A 6,064-nucleotide genomic window follows, 5' to 3' on the forward strand; every position below is an offset into this window, starting at 1 on the left:
TATTAGTTTTTTTTAACTAGGTAGTATTAAGTTTTTAGGGCTATTGTAAAAAAAAGGATTCCATTGCAGGGCTTTTTTCCCATTGCTATAAGTGACGAGCACGTGAATATGTGAATCCATCTTCGAAAAAGAAACCGGCCTTGCTAGCTCAACACAAGATGGCCCAACCACACATTAACCCCACACATTTGATGCTAAATAGGGAAAGGCCCAATGCCTAGTACGCTAACGAGAAAATGTTTCGCTTTCTTCTTCCTCGTAGAGATACACCTTCGAGTTCTCTAATGGTGCCTCCAGTGATTGGCGTAGTGGTCCTTGCACATATCAGGGCGGGGCCCCTTGGATTTGGGGGCCCGGGGCGGCCGCCCCTCCCGCCCCTCCCGCCCCCCTCAGGGCCGGGCCTGATCTTCGGAACACAATATCAACTGAGGATATACACAACCGAATTATTGAAAAAGAATAAAAAGAAAATACAAAGAAAGCCGACGCGATCAGCAGCACTGTCCACTGTCCTTGGGAATACAAGAACCACGTGACAAGTTCCCGAGAAGAAGATGATAATATGCGTTTTTTTTGGGGTGGGGGGAATTGTGATAGTAGTGGACTTAGATCAAGTGCAGTTGTTATCTTAGATCAAGTGCAGTTGTCATTTATGGACAACTACAACGATTGTTATGTATGACTTGGTCTACTACAGTTGTCATAATTTGAAAGTTGCCATAATTTGAAAGCTTTAGGAGTTGCCACCTACTAACACTAGACATCTGTCATATAACACTTGAAAGACAAGACAAAAATAATGTCTTGGAGTTGCCATATACTTCTAAGAGCAAGTTTAGTAGAGCCCTCAAATCCTCAAACCCCTAAAAATAACTGCTTTTTTACGGTTTTCGTCAAAAAAAAGGGGTAGACTAGAACCCATAAACCCTCAAACCCGTAAAAAAAATTAGAGGTCCAACCCTCAAACATTTTTCCAACCTGTAGAAGTGAGGGTTGGGAGGAAAAACTTCCCCCAACCCGCACTCCTCTTCCACCCTCGCGCGGGAGGGAAGTTTCATCCCCGCGCTGCGCCGTCCCCCGATCCCACCGCCGTCGCCGCCAGCCCGCCGCCCCTCCGCATCGACGCCGCCCACCCGCCGCCCCTCCGCGCCCCGCCCCGGTCGCCCGCTCACCGCCCCGGACGCCGCCCGCCCGCGTCCCCTCCCCGCTCGACGCCGGGCCCCGATGCGTCCCCGCCCCGCTCGACGCCGACCCCCGACGCGTCCCCGTCCCACTCGACGCCGGCCCCCGACTCCCGAAGTTGAGATTTTTTTAAAAAAAGTTCAATTTTTAATTTTTGCTTCATTGGCACTCACAATTGTTGCCACTCGGTATGTACATGGAGGTGAACAACGATGACATGGACTCATTGTCCGATTCGTCGGATTTGTCGTCATCCGACGATTCGGACATTGACGAGTTGTTGCAAGACGACGATGTCGAGATGATGAGCCTCCTCGTTGACGTGCAAGCGTTTGAAGACCGTGTGAAGCTTATGGATCAGAGGAGAGGGTCGAAGATGGGGCGGCTCACCATCTACCGGAACCGCGCTCTCGGACACGAGCATTTGATGCAAGACTACTTCGCGGAGGTACCTACATACCCTCCTCGTCTCTTCCGCAGAAGGTACCGAATGCGTCGTAGTTTGTTTGTGAAGATTATCACTGATCGTGAGGCCGCCTCCTATTACTTTAAGCGTCATAGATCCGCCGCCGGTATCATGGGGTTTAGTGCATATCAAAAGATATCGGCGGCAATGCGGGTACTCGCTTATGGCATACCCGCGGATTATACCGACGAGTATATTCGCATTGGGCAAGATACAACCACGGAGTCCGTCCGTAGGTTTGCCAAGTTGGTCATCCGGTTGTATGGTGAGCAGTATCTTCGGGCACCAAACGAGGAAGATACAAAGAGATTAATGGAAATGAATGAAAAAAGGGGATGGCCGGGGATGCTTGGTAGTCTTGATTGCATGCATTGTAGATGGAAAAATTACCCAAAGGCATGGCACGGAATGTATTGCGGTAAAAGCCGTGATGCTACCAGTGTGCTTGAGGCCGTAGCATCGGAGGACACATGGATTTGGCATGCATTCTTTGGGTTGCCGGGAACACTCAATGATATCAATGTCCTCAATAGATCTCCTTTGTTCAAAAGATTAATTTCTGGGGATGCTCCAGCTTGCAACTACAAAATCATGGACAATGAATACTCAATGGGATAGTATCTCACCGATGGCATCTATCCCGAATGTGCAACTCTTGTGAAGTCCATCAAGGAGAAAAATGGGGTGCCCTTAACAAGAAAATAGGCTCATTTCACCAAGGCACAAGAGGCAGCCCCCAAGGATATTGAGAGAGCTTTCGGTGTTTTGCAAGCAAGGTTTGCCATAGTTCGGGGTCCAGCTCGGTTTTGGGACAAAAAAACCTTGGTGAACATCATGAAATGTTGTGTGATTCTACACAACATGATTCTAGCGGATGAGAGAGGGTTAAACCTCCCTTGTTTCTATGACAATGTTGGTACCCGTGTGCAACCAAAAAGAAACCCTTCTCGCATACACGCTTTTTTTTTCAAGCACATCGTGAGATTGAGGATGCAACCACTCATGGTCGGCTCCGGGATGATCTAGTAGAGCACCACTGGCAGTTGGATGGGCGGCGCATTGGCCCATGATGTATCTTTGTTTTACTTTTCTATGTCCTATTTGATTCAAACAATTATTGTAATTTGCTCAAACATTGTTGTAATAATTTGAATGATTATTGTTTTATTCGGTGGTGTAATACTAACTAGAATGATTATTGTTTTATGTCAAATGTGATGGAATTTGTGATATGTCATATGATGAAATGTGATGAAATGTGTGATATATGAAATGACAGTTTTAAAGGTTGGGGTTGAGGCAAAGACTAAAATCTTCAAATCCAACCCTTAAAGCAGTTTAAGGGTTGGGTTTGAGGGTTCTAGTCTTTGCCCCTGTTTTTTAACCCTTAAAAGTACCAAAAACTGGCACTTCTTAACACTTAAAACTGCTTTAAGGGTTTGAGGGTTCTACTAGACATGCTGTAAGCACATTAGGCAGTTGTCACAGAAACAGTACCAAAAAGACATAACAAGAATAACATATTCGGGTAAGAGAGAGAGAGTTGTCATCTGCTTACAAGCATAATAGGCAATTGCCATGCACCACTAAAAAAAACATGACAACTGGCAATTTGGGGTGAGAGAGGAGACGAGTGGTGATCGTGCGTGCATATGGGCGTGAAAACAGACGTGTTGGCGAACGGATAAACGCCCACACATTAACTCATCTGCGTGTATGAAACATGCGTATGGACGAACTGATAAACGCCACACACCAGCCACTCTATGTACGTGAACGAACGTGTGGGCGTCCGAGTGAAATGCCCACACATGAGCCAAGTCCTACATGGCATAACTGATAAAATTTATCAAGATTCGTGCAACCATAAATGAACGGCAATGCATGTGTATGGGCGGTTTGCAAACATCCATACGTGTGGGCGTTATTTTTTCGATCTTTTATGTATTTGTATGTGTGATCCAGTTAAACCTGTTTGATGGTATAAGTTTTAGGTGGCAATACGTGTCATTTCGTCATTTTGTAACGGAAGTTGGAGGGTTGGACGCCACGGTGTCGTGGGCACTTATACGAGTGCTGGTATGATTCTGGAACGATTCCATCGCCTCCCACTTGATCCTCTTTTATTTTCTTTTCCATTGTGTTTGGGCGTTTGGCATTGAGAGCTATAATTAGACTTTGGCATTCGCATAGCCGAATACTGCTGTTTGGCAGGCCATGGCAATATTCGTTACCCCAAGACAATACTCGCACGACCCGGACTCCAGATCAGAGCCCCCCCACACACACACACACCCTCGGTTTTGCTTGGTATTCGCCTAGTCGGCCCTTCGATTCGGCCGGTGGAGAATAGAAGCAGCGCGCTACCTGGATGGTAGTGCAAGCGAGGTCATGCTCGTACTCCTCCTTCCTCCATCTCTCTGGCGAGCCTCCGCACATCCCCCTTTTATCCGCCCCTCTCGCGGGCCTGCACCACCCCATCTCTCCCAGCACGACCAACATCCCATGGCAACCGTAGCCTCTTGCCACTCATGGCGACCGCGCCGTCGCCCCTCGCCCACCACCACCGCCACCCGTGGAGCGTGATGCATCCTTCTGCTCCCATGACGCTCACCCCCATGGCTCTACAACCCTTGATCCTTGCGATTCCCCACGCTGACCATATATTCAAATGTTAAATATAAAAATCGAAGTCTCCTACAACTCAATTCCTCACTTTGACCATCCAAACAAAATTTAGCATTCAACCTCAGTATCAAATCTGTGGTCCGAATACCTAATCATCCAAACAGAAATATTGGCATTCAATCTCAATACCAATATCATGTCATATTGGTATTCCACCCAATGCAATGCCAAGGCTTCCAATGTAAACATCCAAATGAAGCATTCGCCATTTTCCATATGTTTGTCTCATTTCGTCCATGCATGCCCCGTTCTCTGGAGAAACAACATTAAGATACAATTTCTGAATCATCTGTATCAATTAGTCATTAGTATGAATATCTGAGCAAATATCTTAGTTTTTATGAAATAGATCGGTTCAAACTCAGGTGTGATGAGCGTAAAAATAACACTCATCGATCCCCTAACTCATATACCTTATAACTCTTATATGCTTGGGATGGTCATTTCTGTCACTTCGGTCTCCGCACAAATATTTATCATAACACATTGCAACACCTTAAGTGTTCATCCTAATGTACGGTACACGTGCACCCATACACAAGACACAAAAGATTGCATAGAAACCAACATACTCCAATGCCATGAAACAAGTTACTACTCAAAATTGATAAAAGGACGCGTTAAATCATGAAAAAAAAATCATAGCACAAGACATCAATATTTGCCAATAAATTACAGATGTTTATGGATGGAGAAGCCCTTGTACCGAGGAAGAATATGGTGGTGAAGTTGTTGGAGCTGATGGTGGTGATGATGGTTCCCCAGCGGCGTTCGCCGCCAGGGAGGGGGGAAGGAGCTTCCCTCATTCTTCATCTTCCTTGGCCCTCTCCCTATGTTGGAGAAGGCCCCCTCCTCTGATTTTGGTGGCCATGGCCTTGGAGGACGAGAGCCTCTCCTGAGATTGGATTTGACTTTCATTCTAACTATTTTTTTAAAATATGAGTCTCTCATTGTTTATCTTCTCTTGAAGATTCATAACTCCCAAAAAGCTTAATTTTTTAGGGTTGGTCAAAAAATGGGGGCCAAGTTTGCGCCCAAAGGAGGACTCTAAAATCTTCTTGGTGCGCCTAGGAGCCCTAAGTAGGCACCCTAGAGTTTAAGCGCCTACAGGGGCACCTAGGTGCCATGCGGGTCTTTCACGCGCGAGTCCAGGTCCCCTAGATGCTCCTTGGTGCATACATCGTCCTCTTTTTTTTCCATTAAAGGTTTAAAAACCTATTTCCCTTGAAAACATAAACAGTGGAAACAGAAAACTGGCACCGGAGACTTAATTAATATGTTAGTCAAAATATTTTCAATTTTTTTGTATAAATGGTGGAAATATATCCCAAAACATGCAAAAATTATAGATATGTTAGAGATGTATCACTTACCTTAATTTTTCTAAGGACGACAAAGACAAATTTCCCCAGCGAAGATGACAACATTCGTGGAATCCAACCCCCTTCTGGACGAAAAAATGGGTTCTAAGTTTTGCCGCTGTCTCAGAAAATCCCGTCAAAACCCTAGTAGGGTGGAGATGACAAACTCGTACTCAAATGGACGCAAAGAAGGGGGTGGGCACTAGGGCCCCGCCCAGGTTACTAACGCGACAAGGGCCTACACGTGCCAACTCTATACGTGCCCCATGAGCCATCCTATGTCCCATGCCTTACTTTATGAGAACCCCAAGGAACTCTCGCATACACTTGAAGACAATTGTTTTTTTTTTTGGAGTGAGGGATGACT

Source organism: Hordeum vulgare, chromosome 2H, assembly GCF_904849725.1.
Source record: "Hordeum vulgare subsp. vulgare chromosome 2H, MorexV3_pseudomolecules_assembly, whole genome shotgun sequence".
Lineage (NCBI taxonomy): Eukaryota > Viridiplantae > Streptophyta > Magnoliopsida > Poales > Poaceae > Hordeum > Hordeum vulgare.